Raw genomic sequence first — 18599 nt, 5'->3', positions numbered from 1 at the left:
AGCTCCTTTGGTGTATAATTGCTTTCCCTCCTAATCAGGTCTATCAAATCCTAGCATGCTGGGATCCAAACTGAGTTATAGCTTGGCAATCAGGACAAGAGATGCAGGGAGCTCCTCAGAAGGCACCTATTGTCTTGCAGGGGTGCAGCCTCAGCAGTATCTTCCAGAACTAAGGAAGTTGTAACATTGAGGGTTTGAAGGGACCTGACAAGCCAATTCTCAAAGAAATTCATCCATATATCCATGTCCCATATGTCAGGATCTCAAGCTTTCCAACCAGGTATCTGACCTTAATATAACAGACCTACTTTGGCTGGGCATTTAAACATTTCTGAACATGTGCTATTCTAACAATCAAGTTCTGAGTCTGCCTCTCCACTGAATCTACTCTTCTACTGCAGGACCCTATGGCTGTTATACTTCACCCTGAACTACTCAGTAATACACCACAAATTCTCATTATCCTTTTGAGTGGCATCAATATAATTTAGCAACAGCCAGCCAACTCTATAGTCCTCAGACATTGTTTTCCCTATATCTTTAAAACACCTACAGAGCAATCCCCTCCACTGGCACATTTTTCCAGACCATTATTGGCAAATTCTTCAATTGGATTGGTGCCTTGTGCCAGGAAATACCTGTATCTCACAAAACACCCAGAATAGGATAGCATTCCCTTGTCTGCAGGGCAGTGAGTGAGTCATTTCAAAAACTCCATCTCATTCTTGGTACCACCCCATTCTCAGCCCTACGAGTGTTAACTCAACTCTTCTGAGAAGAAGGTGCCCTTAGACAAGTTACAGATGTATTGAAGGAGATAAATGGAAGATGAAAGGAGAGGGTTCAAGGAGAATCTTCAGACTACAAAGTACAGCTTATATCCTGGGAAAGGATGCAGAAATGAAGAATAACTGGATAGGAAGAATCTTAGACAGCAACATGGTTCTAAGACAGTTTAGTTAAATAGAGAGTTCTCTGTTTAGAGTTGGCCATTAGAGGAGTCCTTCACCACAGAAGACTGTAGCAAGCAGTAGTACCCATGCCATGCTCAGTCACTGACTGGGAGCAGTTTCAGGATAAATGCTCTCAGGGTGAGTGTGGTAGTGGATTCGGAGGAATAAAATCCTAGCTGTTAGTCAACTATGTTCCCAAGAGTAGAGGATTTGAGAGATGCATTTCCATGGCTGCCACATCTGTGTGCTTAGGACTCTGAGATGTTCTGACATGATTCATACCATCAAGGAACTCACAGTACAGTAGAAGAAATGAATCTAAATGGAAATAAGGGAATAATTTGAACTTGGGATGGAGAACTTATCCTGGGTTTTATCAAAATAAAATATTAAAATTTAATATTCCAGAAGGAGTCTGGGATGATGGTGACATAAAACTCTTTTATCCTTCCTAATTTCCTCTCTATGTTGACCCAATTATTGTAGGGTAATGAGGGATACTTTTCTCATCACCACTTCAGAGAAACAGGAAAGGATCTTACATGCACAGCTGAGGTCTTGCCTTTTGCCTTTTTACTTGACTCGGAGAAAGCAGTCCACAGAATCACTTACGACAGACTGTCTTTAGCCCTTCCTGTACAAAGATGATATTCCAATCTCCCTAACTTTGCCAGTAAAATCACTCAGTTAAGCAACACATAAGGGTTCCTTCTGTAACTGATCTACATAAATATAGACCTGCTTGTGGCATAGTAAGAAATACACTTGCCATTACCTCCTGTGTACATGAGGAAGCAATTCCCTTACTGGAATACCTCACCCTGCTCATCTTTGGTCATTCTAGAAAAATATTAGGAAGATTGTAACAAACCAAAAAAAGTAAGCACCCGGAAATGAAACTCCAAAACCAGATCTACACGAGTTCAGTCAACAGTATTAATTAATCAAGTGGTTTTCAAAGTATAATCCCTGAACCATCAGCATCAGACACACCTTGAAACTTGTTTTACATTCACACTTATGAATTCTTTCATTTGTTATTATTTTCCTTTTCTAGCCTGCCAAAGCCAACAAAGAAGTTACGTCTATTGAATAAAACAGCACAGACTTGGGAATCCAGGAGGGGCTCAATAAAAATCTGCTAAAAAGTAAATACTAGAATAACAAAACTTTACAGAACCACTCAGATATATAAAAATCTAAGATATGGTAAGAAAATCATAAGAGATAAATAGGGAAATAATAACTCAAGAAATTAAGTAGATAAAATATTCTGCTTTGAAAATAGTTACTTCATGACCATATCCTAAACTAAAACCAAAGTACAATATTAAAACTATATATACATATATTTATTTAAATATTGTATAAATTATAAGTTAGATATACTACATATACAATGTATAAATATTTATTCAAATATATACTGATATATGGAAATATATTATTTAGTATTATATATATGGTAGTAAAATTACAAAAATTATATAAGATAAACTATCCCCAGGTAGAATATAGTAGATCAAAGCAGTCCAATGCTTCCACTGGAAAAATGAGAATAAGCTGGATAAGTTACAAAAATAATTTGATAATCTGCAATTCCAATGAGTGAGGCAAACATTGTAAGTTGAACTGATGATCGCAGAACTCCCCCCAACCCCGAGGATATTTTGCGACTCTGGGTACAGACTGAGGATCAGGGGTGGCCTCAAGAGAAGACCCCTAAAAGAAAACCAGCAAAGGTATGAGCGGTAATCAAGGACTTAAATGATATTTGAAAGGCCTCAAGCAAGCCATTTCCCCAACAGGACATTTGCCAAGTTCCGGGGCTGCACATGTCTCTCTTAATTCATAGTTCATGCCGTACATCCAAATTTATTCTAGGTAGGTTTACATATAAATATGAAAGGCAACGGAGAAGGCAATGGCAAGCCACTCCAATACTCTTGCGTAGAAAATCCCATGGATGGAGGAGCCTGGTAGGCTGCAGTCCATGGGGTCGCTAAGAGTCGGATATGACTGAAGCGACTTAGCAGCAGCAGCAGCAGCAGCAGCATGAAAGGCAAAATCAGAGAGCTTTAAAAAAAAAAAAAAAACTTAGGCAAACAATTCCATGACCTTGGAGTGAGTGTAGATTTCTTACACAGGACACATAAAAAGCCTTAGTACAAAAATAATTGATTAATTGTACTATTCTAAAACTAAGAATTTACATTCATCCAAAGATACAAATTTAAAGAGTGAAAGTATCAACCCACAGTGTAGAATAAGATATTTGTAATTATACATTTGACAAAGGACTTGTATCTAGAATACATAAAGAATTCCCCAAATCAGTAAGAAAATGGCAAACCACCCAATAAAAACTGAGTGGGAAAAGATTTAAATAGGCACTTCACAGAAAAGGATATCAAAATATAAATATGCTACATAAATGGTGCTCATATTCTTTATTCTTTTTCATGTGGCAAATGAAAAATAAAGCCAAAATGAGAAATTTCTATACACCCACCAGAAGTTCTGAAATGAAAATAATGAAACAAAGTGTTGGAAAAAAGCTTAACTCTCATATAATGCTGGAGGAAGTATAAATTGGTACAACTACTTAAGAAAACAATTTAGCCATTTAAAGCTGAATAAATGCATACTCCATGACCAAGTAACTCCTTGGTATGTATCCAACAGAATGCTTACATATGTTTACCAAAAACATGCTCACAGAACTGCTATTTGCAACAACTAAAAACTGGAAATTTCACAAATGCCTATAAACAGTAGAATGGATAAATAAAGTGTGATATATTCACACAATGGAATAACAGGTAGCAATGAAAATGAATAAACTTCTACTACATGGATTAATATGGATGCATCTCAAAATTATAATTTTAAGTAAAAGAAGCTAGATAGAAAAGAATACATACCATGTAATTACTTTTGCATGAAATACTGAAATAGAAAAATAGGTAATAAAAAATCTATGCTTAAATTGGGATGTTGTTACCATGGAGGAAGACACTGAGCACAAACAAGGGTGGAGGTTAGGAGTCTCTGGGATACCAGGAATGTTTTCTTTTTCAGTCTACATGATGCTGATTAGATGGGTATGTCAAAAAAAAATGAAATACATACTTTTGATGTATCCACTTTTTTGTATATCCAAGTAAATTTTAAGAATTTAAAAGCAGTAAAAGATAATTATGAATATTTATCTTTTGTATAAATGGAAAAGAATGTCCTAAAAGCAAATAGACAAAAAAATCAAAGTAAATAGTCTTAAACCTGATTTACAAAAAGCTTGAGGAATCTATATCTATAAACACAATTTTAGTTTGCCACAGAGCCTAAAGAGTTAATATCAGTAGTACACAGTGAGCAAGGGTAAATTCACACAGATGGACAAAAAACATATTTAGAGAAGAAAAAAGTAATGGCCAATAAGCATACACAAATAATAGTTCTAACTCTAACAATTAAAGAAATTCAAAGCAGAGGAATGAAATGAAAAATTTTCACTATCCAAATCAGTAGTACTGTAATGATGAGACAATACTAATAAGGATAAGATAAGACAGCACTTTCATCCACTGTTGGCGTTAATTTAAATTGGTTCTTGAATCAAAACTTCAAAAACAAAGAGTATGGACTCAGGAGCACTTAAACAATATCTATGATCCCAAAGTCCCAACAGCCCATTTTCCATGTAGCCTACCCCCTTTTCCTTAGTTGTTACCCTTTTAACTGAGTGGTCCCGATACTGAATTAGTACCAACATTGTTTAAATTGATAGTGGTCCTAAGAGGAAGGAATACTATGTAAATTCATTTTCTGTAATACATCCTTTCTATAATAGTTAATTTTAGACAAGTTTATATTATTTCTAAAATAATTATATAATCTAATCTTCATTAATTTCCTAATTTATTTAATAAGTATTCACCAAGAATATGCTACTTTTTGCCAGGCTCTATGCAGAGTGGGTCAGGGCAGCCAGTTAAGGACTAAAGAGGATGCAAGCTGAGGTCAAGCCTCATAGCTAAGGCCTTAAATCCAAGGTCAAGTAGGTTGTAGAACAAAAGCTCAAACTTCTGATAAACACAAAGTATCCTAGTTGTCGTGGCAGGGATCCCAAAAGAAATCCGTCACACAGGCGACATCAAAGAAATCTGCACTATGCAGCAGTATCCATCTCTTTAGCTGAGATGAATAATGGAGGTCACCCACTAAAGAGAGCTGGCCAACTGGAAACTACCAGAATAAAACTAGAAACCAAAAAACACCACAGATAAAACCAGCAGCATAAACTAAGTCATGGACAAGCAGTCATGCTGATGTCTTCTGACAGACATCCTATTATCAGAATAGCAAGATACGAACTTGATGGGTAGCAGTATTCTACATATTTGACAATTATTAAATTCTCACAACAGTCTGACAGAAGAGGCATCTTAATAGTTTATTTTAAACATGAGGAACTCATAATAGAGTTCGAGGATTTGCCCAAGGCCACACAGCTAATCAGTGGTAGGGCTGGGATTCATCAAGGAAGCCAGATTCTTGCTCCAGGTAGCCCTATTTATTCATTTATTAAATAGACATTACTGGGAACCTACCAAATGCCAGACACTGGGATATACTGTTCAGCTCAGTTCAGTCGCTCAGTCGTGTCCGACTCTTTGGACCCCATGAATTGCAGCATGCCAGGCCTCCCTGTCCATCACCAACTCCCGGAGTTCACGCAAACTCATATTCATTGAGTCGGTAATGCCATCCAGCCATCTCATCCTCTGTCGTCTCCTTCTCCTGCCCCCAATCTGTCCCAGCATCACAGTCTTTTCCAATGAGTCAACTCTTCGCATGAGGTAATAAAAGTATCGGAGTTTTAGCTCCAGCATCAGTCCTTCCAAAGAACCCCAGGACTGATCCCCTTTAGAATGGACTCGTTGGATCTCCTTGCAGTCCAAGGGACTCTCAAGAGTCTTCTCCAACACCACAGTTCCAAAGCATCCATTCTTTGGCACTCAGCTTTCCTCACAGTCCAACTCTCACATCCATACATGACCACTGAAAAAACCATAGTCTTGACTAGACGGACCTTTGTTGGCAAAGTAATGTCTCTGCTTTTCAATATGCTATCTAGGTTGGTCATAACTTTCCTTCCGAGGAGTAAGCGTGTTTTAATTTCATGGCTGCAATCACCATCTGCAGTGATTTTGGAGCTCAAAAAAATAAAGTCTGACACTGTTTCCACTGTTTTCCCATCTATTTCCCATGAAGTGATGGGACCAGATGCCATGATCTTCATTTTCTGAATGTTGAGCATTAAGCCAACTTTTTCACTATCCTTTTTCACTTTCATCAAGAAGCTTTTTAGTTCCTCTTCACTTTCTGCCATAAGGGTGGTATCATCTGCATATCTGAGGTTATTGATATTTCCCCCAGCAATCTTGATTCCAGCTTGTGCTTCATCCAGCACAGCATTTCTCATGATGTACTCTGCATAGAAGTTAAATAAGCAGGGTAACAATATACAGCCTTGACGTACTCTTTTTCCTATTTGGAACCAGTCTGTTGTTCCATGTCCACTTCTAACTGTTGCTTCTTGACCTGCATATAGGTTTCTCAAGAGGCAGGTCAGGTGGTCTGGTCTTCCCATCTCTTTCAGAAATTTCCACAGTTTATTGTGATCCACACAGTCAAAGGCTTTGGCATAGTCAAGAAAGCAGAAATAGATGTTTTTTCTGGAACTCTCTTGCTTTTTCAATGATCCAGCAATGTTGGCAATTTGATCTCTGGTTCCTCTGCCTTTTCTAAAACCAGCTTGAACATCTGGAAGTTCATGGTTCACGTATTGCTGAAGCCTGGCTTGGAGAATTTTGAGCATTACTTTACTAGCATGTGAGATGAGTGCAATTGTGCGGTAGTTTGAGCATTCTTTGGCATTGCCTTTCTTTGGGATTGGAATGAAAACTGACCTTTTGTAGTCCTGTGGCCACTGCTGAGTTTTCCAAATTTGCTGGCATAGTGAGTGCAGCACTTTCACAGCATCATCTTTTAGGGATTTGAAATAGCTCAACTGGAATTCTATCACCTCCACTAGCTTTGTTCATAGTGATGCTTTCTAAGGCCCACTTGACTTCATATTCAGGATGTCTGGCTCTTGGTGAGTGATCACACCATCATAATTATCTTGGTCATGAAGATTTTTTTGGACAGTTCTTCTGTGTATTCTTGCCACCTCTTCTTAATATCTTCTGCTTCTGTTAGGTCCATACCATTTCTGTCCTATATTGAGCCCATCTTTGCATGATATGTTCCCTTGGTATCTCTAATTTTCTTGAAGAGGTCTCTAGTCTTTCCCATTCTGTTGTTTTCCTCTATTTCTTTGCACTGATCGCTGAGGAAGGCTTTCTTATCTCTCCTTGCTATTCTTCAGAACTCTGCATTCAGATGCTTATATCTTTCCTTTTCTCCTTTGCTTTTTGCTTCACTTCTTTTCACAGCTATTTGTAAGGCCTCCCCAGACAGCTATTTTCTCTTTTTGCATTTCTTTTCCATGGGGATGGTCTTGATCCCTGTCTCCTGTACAATGTCCCGAACCTCATTCCATAGTTCATCAGGCACTCTATCTATCAGATCTAGCCCCTTAAATCTATTTCTCACTTCCACTGTATAATCATAAGGGATTTGATTTAGGTCATACCAGAATGGTCTAGTGGTTTTCCCTACTTTCTTCAATTTAAGTCTGAATTTGGCAATAAGGAGTTCATGATCTGAGCTACAGTCAGATATACTGTAGATACAAACATGAATTAAGAGTGTAGCAGAATGAGGGGAGTGGTGGGCTTAATATTCCGGTAAATGCTAAAACAGAGGATTCGGTCAAGTGCCACTCAGAATTATGAGAAATTTTGCTGGGGGAGATCAAGAATGTTTTTACCAATGGCATTTGAATTGAATTTTGAAAACTAAATGGAAGGGAGACAATGTAAAAGGGGTGGGGTAGGGCATTTCAGGCAGCAGGTTCAATATAGAAGTACCTATATTCAAATACACTATGAAAACATACCAGTTTGCATGACTGCAGAATGAAATCCATGAAGGTAAGTGGCAGAAAAAGGAAAAAGGAAGACAAGCTAGCATTTCTGCAACAGCATCAAACTACTGCACAATTGCACTCATCTCACATGCTAGTAAAGTAATGCTCAAATTTCTCCAAGCCAGGATTCAACAATATGTGAACCATGAACTTCCAGATGTTCAAGCTGGTTTTAAGGCATAGGAACCAGAGATCAAACTGCCAACATCCACTGGATCATCAGAACAGCAAGAGAGTTCCAGAAAAACATCTATTTCTGCTTTATTGACTATGCCAAAACCTTTGACTGTGTGGATCACAATAAACTGTGGAAAATTCTGAAAGAGATCAGAACACCAGACTACCTGACCTGCCTCTTGAGAAATCTGTATGCAGGCCAGGAAGCAACAGTTAGAACTGGACATGGAACAACAGATTGGTTCCAAATAGGAAAAGGAGTACGTCAAGGCTGTCTATTGTCACCCTGCTTATTTAACTTCTATGCAGGGTACATCATGAGAAACACTGGGCTAGATGAAGCACAAGCTGGAATCAAGATTTCTGGGAGAAGTATCAATAACCTCAGATATGCAGATGACACCACCTATATTATGGCAGAAAGCGAAGAAGAACTAAAGAGCCTCTTGATGAAAATGAAAGAGGACAGTGAAAATTTTGGCTTAAAACTCAGCATTCAGAAAACAAAGATCATGGCATCTGGTCCCATCACTTCACGGCAAATAGATGGGGAAACAGTAGAAACTGTGACAGACTTTATTTGTAGGGGTGAGGAGAGCTCCAAAATCACTGCAGATGGTGATTGCAGCCATGAAATTAAAAGACTCTTACTCCTTGGAAGGAAAGTTATGACCAACCTAGATAGCATATTGAAAAGCAGAGACATTACTTGGCCAACAAAGGTCCTTCTAGTCAAGGCTATGGTTTTTTGCATAGTAATGCATGCATATGAGAGTTGGACTATAAGGAAAGCTGAGTGCCGAAGAATGGATGCTTTGGAACTGTGATGTTGGAGAAGACTCTTGAGAGTCCCTTGGACTGCAAGGAGATCCAACCAGTCCATCCTAAAGGAAATCAGTCCTGATTATTTATTGGAAGGACTGATGTTGAAGCTGAAACTCCAATCCTTTGGCCACCTGATGCAAAGAGCTGACTCATTTAAAAAGACCCTGATGCTGGGAAAGATTGAAGGCAAGCAGTGAAGGGGATGACAGAGGATAAGATGGTTGGATGGCATCACCGACTCAATGGACATGAGTTTGAGTAAACTCCTGGAGTTGATGATGGACAGGGAGAACTGACGTGCTGCAGTCCGTGGGGTCGCAAAGAGTAGGACATGACTGAGCGACTGAACTGAACTACATCAACCAGGCTACTGCCAGTGAAAGATCCACCCAGTAGATACTAATCCTGCTAAAGTTAAATAGAAGACACATGAAGATTTTGTCATTTGTTTAAACCCCCAGCAAGTTATATTTTTAGCAAAACAATTAGGGACTTAAAGAAGTAAATATAGGCTTCTCAGGCAGCACTAGTGGTAAAGAACCCGCCTGCCAATGCAAGAGATGTAAAGAGAGGTGAGTTTGATCTCTAGGTTGGGAAGATACCCTGGAAGAAGGCAAGGAAATCCACTCCAACATTCTTGCTTGGAGCATCCCATAGGCAGAGGAAACTGGCAGGCTATAGTCCATAGGGTCACATAGAGTCAGACACGACTGAAGCAACTTAGTGTGCTCACACATGTGCAAAGTAAATATACCAATACACACGTTCTGAGAAGACAGCACCAACTTCAGGCTCCCTTTGTAAAAGAAACTCACACACTAAGGGCATTGGAAACAGTTGAACAGTCTCTTTAAAATAAGCAGGAGCTCTCACACCACAGCACAGAGGATAAAGAACTTCAGAAAATTCTGCCTCAGTGTTTCTTGACTTGAGAGCCCTGTGTTGCAGTTTCCTATGTAGTTTTAGTTGGCTGTTCCTCCTATCCTGCTTACTACAATGTCCTTTTTTTTACATAGCAGAAACTTAAAACAACAATTGATGTTCTAAAGATGGAAAAGCAGTCTGCTCCAGTAAAGGATAATACAATATTGTGTTCTACCATATGGTCTCTTTCCTTGAATTTACTCTAGGGATTTGCCTATTCCCCAAAGGAGATCTCCGAAGAAGGCTTGGAAGGGGTGTTTTATAATGGGAAAGAAGATTAAAACCTTTATATTTATCCCTTACATATTACTTCTTTTTTCTAGATAATTTTTCATACTACTTTCCAGATTCCCGAGGGGAAAATTATAATCTGATGTATAATCTACTGTGTGTAAATTCAGTGCATGTTGCATTATATGATAACAACATCATTGCTTTGCATGTGTCTGATGCTTGAGAGTTTGTCAAGCTCTTTTGCATACACTGTCTCATATAATCTTTCTATCAACTCTGTGACAGAGGTATTATTTCATTAAAACATCAATATTTTTCATCAGTGGTGAAAATGAGGCTCATAGAGGATAACTAATTTACAAATTGTGGTGCTGAAGAAGACTTTTGAGAGTCCCTTAGACTGCAAGTATATCCAACCAGTCCATCCTAAAGGAAATCAGTCCTGAAAATTCATTGGAAGGATTGATGATGAAGCTGAAACTCCACTACTTTGGCCACCTGATGTGAAGAGCTGACTTATTATAAAAGACCCAATGCTGGGAAAGATAGAAGGCAGGAGGAGAAGGGGTGGCAGAGGATGAGATGGTTGGATGGCATCACTGACTCAATGGACATGAATTTGAGCAAGCTCCAGGAGATGGTGAAAGACAGGGAAGCCTAGCATGCTGCAGTCCATGGGGTCGCAAAGAGTTAAACAGACTTGAGTTACTGAACAACAGCAACAAATATATCTTCTGTTGTTCCTTCTATTCAGCATTGAAGTAGAGATTTTAGTAAGTGAAATAAGAAAAGACAAAAGGGAGAGCAACTGAAAGTAAATAAGAAGTAAATGGTTTTATTTTCAGATGACATAAATGTGCAGAAAACCCCATGTAATCTATTTTCAAAGCTACTAGTACTTAGTAGCAAGTACTTATAGTACAAGACTGTAGGATATAATATCAATATGCAAAAATCAACTGCATTTCTATGTACAATTAGAAACTGAAATATAAAACTCAATGCCTATTATAATAGCATCAAAAAATAAGAAATACTTAGAAATAAATCTGACAAGGTATGGGAAAGTCCTGTAAAGTGAACACATTGCTTAAAGTTTAAAAATTTTTGAGAGACCTAAATAAATGGGAAAATATATTGTGTTCAACAAAGGAAAGACTCGATGTTATTAAAATGTTATTTCTGTCGAAACTAATCTGTAAATTCAATGCAATCCCCAAAACATTCTAACAAGCTTTTGTATCAAAGTAGAGAAGTTGGTTTTAAAATTCATATTGAAATGCACAGAACCTACAATAGCCAAAACATCTTAGAAAAAGAAGAATTGGAGGAATTATACTATCTGATTTGAAAACAACAGTCATAGAGCAACACTAGTCAAGAGAGTATGGCATTTTCTTTGGGACAGACAAATTGTATAGATGGAAAAGAACACAGAATCCAGAAACTGTTCCACACATAACAGTTTCAACCAAGACACAAAGGCAACTCAGTGGAGAAAATGGAACTAAAACAACAGGACATCCACAGGCCAAGAATAAAACAAGATAAAACAAAGAAAATCTTCTATCAATGCCTATACTATGTACAAAAATCATCTCAACATGGATCACACACCTAAATTTAAAACCAGGAAGTATAAAACATTTAGAAAAGATAGGAAATCATCTTGACCTTGGGTTAGGCAAAGATTTCTTAAATAGGGCACCAAAATTACAGTCCATAAAAGATATTAATAAACTGGATTTCATCAAAATTAAGAATGAAATAACAAATTACAAACTGGCAGAAAATTACATCTTATCAAGGGCTTATATCTAGACTACATTATCATCAACATCACTAATCATCAAGGAAATGCACATCAAAACCAAAATGAGATATTACTTCATATTTGTTAGTCATATTTGTCAGTCATGTCCAACTCTTTCTGACCCCATGGACTATGCAGTCCATGGAATTCTCTAGGTCAGAATACTGGAATGGGTAGCTGTTTCCTTCTCCAGGGGATATTCCCAACCCAGGGACTGAACCCAGGTCTCCGGCATTGCAGGTGGATTCTTTATCAGCTGAGCCACCAGGAAGCCCCGTATTTGTTAGGATGACTATTATTAAAAGACAAAAAAAAAAAAAATAGAACTGCCATTGTTGTTGTTCAGTCACTAAGTCTTGTCCAACTTTTTGTGACCCCCATGAACAGCAGCATGCTGGGCTTCCTTGACTTACACTATCTCCCAGAGTTTGCTCAAACTCATGTCCAGTGAGTTGATGATGCCACCTAACCATCTCATCCTCTGCCACCCCATTCTGCTCTTGCCCTCAATCTTTCGCAGTATCAGGGTCTTTTCCAATGTGTCAGCTCTCCTTATTAAGTAATTAAAGTATTGGAGATTCAGAATCAATCCTTCCAATGAATATTCAAGGTTCATTTTCTTTAGGATTGACTGGTTTGATCTCCTTGCAGTCTACAGGACTCTCAAGAGTCTTCTCCAGCACAATAATTTGAAAGCATCAGTTCTTTGGTCCTATCTCTCCCATCTGTGCATGACTACTGGAAAAACCATAGCTTTCACTATATGGATGTAGGTCAGCAAAGTAATGGCTTTGCTTTTTATTATGCTGTCTAGGTTCTCCATAATTCTTCTTCTAACGAGCAAGCATCTTGTAATTTCATGGCTGCACTCAACATCTGCAATGATTTTAGAGCCCAAGAAAATAAAATCTGTCACTGCTTTCACTTTTTGTCCTTCTATTTGCTGTGAAGTGATGGGACTGGATGCCATGATCTCAGTTTTTTGAATGTTGGAATTTAAGCCAGGTTTTTCACTCCACTTTCATCCTTATCAAGAGGTTCTTTAGTTCCTCTTCACTTTCTGCCATTAAAGTGGTATCCTCTGCATAATCTGAGGTTGTTTATATTTCTCCTGGAAAACTTGATTCCAGCTTGTGAGTCATCCACTGAGGAATTCTGAATTATACACTCTGCATCAGTTCAGTTTAGTCACTCAGTTGTGTCCTACTATTTGTGACCCCATGGACTGAAGCACGCCAGGCTTCCCCGTCCATCACCAGCTCCTGGAGTTTACCCAAACTTATCTCCATTGAGTCGGTGATGTCATCCAACCATCTCATCCTCTGCCATTCCCTCCTCCTCGTGCCTTCAATCTTTCCTAGCATCAGGGTCTTTTCAAATGAGTCAGTTCTGCACATCAGGTGGCCAAAATAATGGAGGTTCAGCTTCAGCTTCAGTCCTCCCATGAATATTCTGACTGATTTCCTTTAGGATGGACTGGTTGGATTTGCTTGCAGTCCAAGGGACTCTCAAGACTCTTCACCAACAACACAGTTCAAAAGCATCAATTCATCAGCTCTCAGTTTTCTTTATAATTCAACTCTTACATCCATACATGACTATTAGACAAATCATAGCTTTGACTAGATGGACCTTTGTTGGGCAAGTAATGTCTCTGCTTTTTAATATGCTGTCTAGTTTTGTCATAGGTTTTCTTCCAAGGAGCAAGCTTCTTTTAATTGCATGGTTGCAGGCAGCATCTGAAGTTATTTTGGAGCCCCCCAAAATAAAGTTGGTCACTCTTTCCATTGTTTCCCCATCTATTTGCCATGAAGTGATTGGACTGGATGACATGATCTTAGTTTTCTGAATGTTGAGTTTTAAGACAACTTTTCAATCTCCTCTTTCACTTTCATCAAGAGGCTCTTTAGTTCTTCTTCGCTTTCTGCCATGAGGTCCTGTCATCTGTGTATCTGAGAATATGGATATTTCTTCTGGAAATCTTGATTCCAGCTTGGGCTTCATCCAGCCCAGAATTTCCCATGATGTACTTGGCATATAAGTTAAATAAGCAGGGTTAAATAAGTTAAATAAATAAACAATATATAGCCTTGATGTACTCCTTTCCCAATCTGGAACCAGTCCGTTGTTCCATGTCCAGTTCTAACTGTTGCTTCTTGGTCTGTTTACAGATTTCTCAAGAGGTAGGAATGGTGGTGTGGTATTCCCATCTATGAAGAATTTTTGAGAGTTTGTTGTGATTCCCACAGTCAAAGGCTTTGGTGTAGTCAATAAAACAGAAGGAGATTTTTTCTGGAACTCTCTTGCTTTTTTGATGATCCAACAGATGTTGACAATTTGATCTCTGGTTCCTCTTTTTTAAATCCAGTTTGAACATCTGGAATTTCATTGTTCATGTACTGTTGAAGCCTGGCTTGGAAAATTTTGAGCATTACTTTGCTAGAGTGTGAGATGAGTGCAACTGTGTGGTAGTTTGAACATTCTTTAACACTGCTTTTCTCTGGGATTGGAATGAAACTGACTTTTTCCAGTCCTGTGGCCCCTGCTGAGTTTTCCATATTTGTTGGCATATTGAGTGCAGCACTTTCACAGCATCATCTTTTACGACTTAAAATAGCTCAGCTAGAATTCCATCACCTCCACTAGCTTTGTTTGTAGTAGTGATGCTTCCTAAAGCCCACTTGACTTCACACTCCATGATGTCTGACTGTCTGGCTCTAGAATGACTTAGCTCCAACAAAACCTAATAGAATATGGTTTTGGTTTACACTAGACTTTTTTTTCAGCAGTCACTGTCTTGTACTTTCCGTCTGCCTTGCTAAAGCCAGCAGGTGTCATCCTTTCTCCCCCTTCAGGGAGTGACATCTTTATGCTCTCTCTCTACCGTCTCTGGGAGCACCAGTATCTCCCAGAGGGGAGCTCTTACACATATCTTGTACCCCACTTTTTATGTCTGTTACTCTAGTTTTGTGGCTACAACCCAGGACACACTCCTTGATTGTTTGGCTCTGGAGGTTAGGGAGGCTTGTATTCCCAAGTCCCATGGGATTGTAACAATCAGAGATAGTTCTTGTCAGACTACCACCCTCAGGGCACTGCCCAGAGAGCAGACAGAAACACATCCCCAGTTCTGAGACAGAGATCTATTTGCTTGTCCTGGAGCTTCAGCCTAATGGGAAGGCTTCAGTTTTGGCAGACATCTAGAGTTCTACAAAGGATCTTTCGGGGAACAAACAAGGGCTCATCTGCAGCCCCAAGTCTTGTGACAGTTGCCCAGGGGACACATCCAGTTCCAGGAAATTCAGAGAGTTCCAAGTAAGATGAACAAAAAGATCCACACCAAGACATATTATAATCAAAATGTGAGAAGTTAAAGACAATGAGAGAACCTAAAAAGCAGTAATGGGATGTATTGGCCCATGTGGCCTCAGCCTTGTCCCCACTTACTGTCAAGTACAATGACCCTTTTCCTCTGAAACATTAGTGTTAGCCTGTCCCTGTCCCCAGCACGTGCTTGGTCATTCCTGTGGGGGAGAAACCCCCATCCACAAGAGCGCCAGTCTGCAGTGTGCCCCTTGGTCCTGGACTGGGAGCGGTTCACTCCTCCCCTGGCCCCTGCCCTGCCTTTGTTGTTACTTGTGCCTTTGATCCCTGTCCCCCAGAACCTCTTATTTATACTAAAGATTGTTGTTTAAAAAAAAAAAAAAAAAAGCAGTAAGAGAAAAAATGTTACATACAAGGGAAACTCCATAAGGCTATCAGAAGATTTTTCAGAAAAACTTGCCAGAATGGCACAATATACTCAAAAGTGATGAAATTTGAAAAAACAAAAAAAAAACTTCCAACCAATCACAAATATTCTATCTGGCAAAGTCATCATTCAGAACTGAAGGAGACAAGCAAAAGCTAAAAACTGCTAAAAACTGCTTTTGCTTGCTTTCCAGACAAGCAAAAGCTAAAGGAGACAATCACCACTGAACCAACTTTACAAGAAATGTTAAGGGACTTTTTTAAGCTGAAAACAAAGAGTGCTAATTCATAACAAGAGAACATGAAAGTGTAAATCCCATGCAAATATATATTAAAGGTATTGGACTAATTAAAACTACTATGAAGATTAAAAGGTAACAGAAGTTCAGTTCAGTTCAGTCGCTCAGTCATGTCCAACTCTTTGAGACCCCATGAACCACAGCACACCAGCCTCCTTGTCCATCACCAACTCCTGGAGTCCACCCAAGCCCATGTCCATTGAGTCGGTGATGCCATCCAACCATCACATCCTCTGTCGTCCCCTTCTCCTCCTGCCCTCAATCTTTCCCAGCATCAGGGTCTTTTCCAACGAGTCAGCTCTTCGCATGAGGTGGCCAAAGTATTGGAGTTTCAGCCTCAGCATCAGTCCTTCCAATGAACACCCAGGACTGATCTCCTTTAGGATGGACTGGTTGGATGTCCTTGCAGAAGTAAAAATAACTACAAAAATTAGTTCTGGAATACACAAGATAAAAAGACATAAAATATGACACCAAAAACATAAAACATGGAATGGGGGAGTCAAAATACAGATCTTCTGAATGTGTTTAAACTTAAGTTGGTATCAACTTAAAATAGACTAATATAAATATACATTCTTTTTTTATCTTTTATTTTTGATTGTTTTATTTTTTAATATAAATTTATTTATTTTTTATTTTTATTTATTTTTATTTTTTTAATTTTATTTTATTTTTAAACTTTACATAATTGTATTAGTCTCAGCCTAATGGTAACCACCGGAGAAGGCAATGGCATCCCACTCCAGTACTCTTGCCTAGAAAATCCCATGGGCAGAGGAGCCTTGTAGGCTGCAGTCCATGGGGTCGCTAAGAGTTGGACACGACTGAGTGACTTCACTTTCACTTTTCACTTTCATGCAGTGGAGAAGGGAATGGCAACCCACTCCAGTGTTCTTGCCTGGAGAATCCCAGGGACGGGGGAGCCTGGTGGGCTGCCATCTGTGGGGTCTCACAGAGTCGGACACGACTGAAGCGATATAGCAGCAGCAGCAGCAATGGTAACCACAAAGCAAAAACCTACAGTAATATGATACACAAAACAATGAGAAATAAACCTAATAGAATTTAAATACAATAACCCAAGTCAAGTTTAAACCTGAGATTCAAATTGCCTTTTTTTTTTTTTTTTTTAAAGTTCCAACATCTAAGTTGGATAAGACAGCAATGGGCTGTCTTCTACAAATTCTACAAATTATGCTATGCAAGTTATTTCACCTTTTTAAGCCTCAGTTCCCCCATCTGTTAAATAGAAATAACACTACTTTCATAGTGTTTTTGAGGATTTATACTATCTTTTAATGCACCTATTATAATGTTTGGCACACAGTAAACAATAAATTTACTGACATCATTATAATCAATAGTAAAAGTATTATAATTACAAAGATTTTCTATTCTGAATTTTTCTAAAAAGAGGCTAAGGAGATTTGTTTTTATGTAAAATATATCTCAATTAATCCACCAAACCATTAATTTGGTTTCTATCTCTAATTTTTGTTACAGGGTTTCTAAAAGGGATACTCTCTGTAAAATATACAATAATTCTTTAAATACAATAATTTTCATAATGACAAAAAACAAAGTTAGTTTAAAAACAAATTAAATCAACACATCAATCAAGTAGATTTTTCTAAAGTCAGGTTTCTGCAGAAGTCAGTAAAATGGTCTTCTCATTCATCTATGCGTTAAATTTTTTCATAAAAAGGAGTAGCTCCTTAAGAGGAGAAACTCTACTGTGTATGATTCTGTATACTTCATGCCTAGAACACATCCAGCACATAGGAGACATTCTAGAGAACTGAATCAATGAACTGAAGATTTATTTTAAGTGGCTACACAAATGACCCATATTAATGTATAACTACATCTTATAATATTAAAATAATGTGCAAAAATAAGTGCTAAAATTTTTATTGAGTGCTTACTGTGTATTAGCTACTATGCTAATAATTCCTCAAGTACGACCCCATTTAAAACTCACTATAATAGATATTTTCAGTCTGTCTGCCCTCTGATGGAGAAGGATAAGAGGCTTATGGAAGCTTCCTGATGGGAGAGACTGACTGAGGGGAAAACTGGGTCTTGTTCTGAGAGGCAGAGCCAAGCTCAGTACATCTTTAATCCAATTTTCTGTTGATGGGTGGGGCTGTTTTCACTTCCTGTTATTTACTTGGGGTCAAACTATGGTGGGCAGCAGGAAGGATTCAAGGGAACCTTCCCTGATGCAAGGAAGCAAAAGATACAGATGGGTCAGATGGCTATGGGAGGTGCTATGGGCATAAACAACAGAGGTGCCATGCCCCCTGCTCCTGTGCCAGCTGGTACCCCAGCTCCTCCAGGACCAGCCACTATGATGCCAGATGGAACCTTGGGATTGACCCCACCAACAACTGAATGCTTTGGCCAAGATGCTACAATGGAAGGAATTGGGGCAATTGGTGGAACCCCTCCTGCATTCACGGGGTCCACTGGATCATAAAAAGAAAGAGAGTTCCAGAAAAACATCTACTTCTGCTTTTCTG

The 18599-nt window shown here is 38.7% G+C and overlaps 1 protein-coding gene across 6 annotated transcripts in view; it reads right to left on the bottom strand.

Annotated features, from left to right (window-relative positions):
• BEND5 (BEN domain containing 5) overlaps positions 1-18599 on the bottom strand; it is a 1466135-nt gene that overhangs the window by 1151267 nt on the left and 296269 nt on the right. The gene's annotated exons all lie outside the window — the stretch shown is intronic.

Source organism: Bos taurus, chromosome 3 (genome assembly GCF_002263795.3).
Source record: "Bos taurus isolate L1 Dominette 01449 registration number 42190680 breed Hereford chromosome 3, ARS-UCD2.0, whole genome shotgun sequence".
NCBI classification, from domain to species: domain Eukaryota; kingdom Metazoa; phylum Chordata; class Mammalia; order Artiodactyla; family Bovidae; genus Bos; species Bos taurus.
Note: the sequence above shows the minus strand (reverse complement) of the source record. Positions and strands in the feature narration are given on the sequence as shown.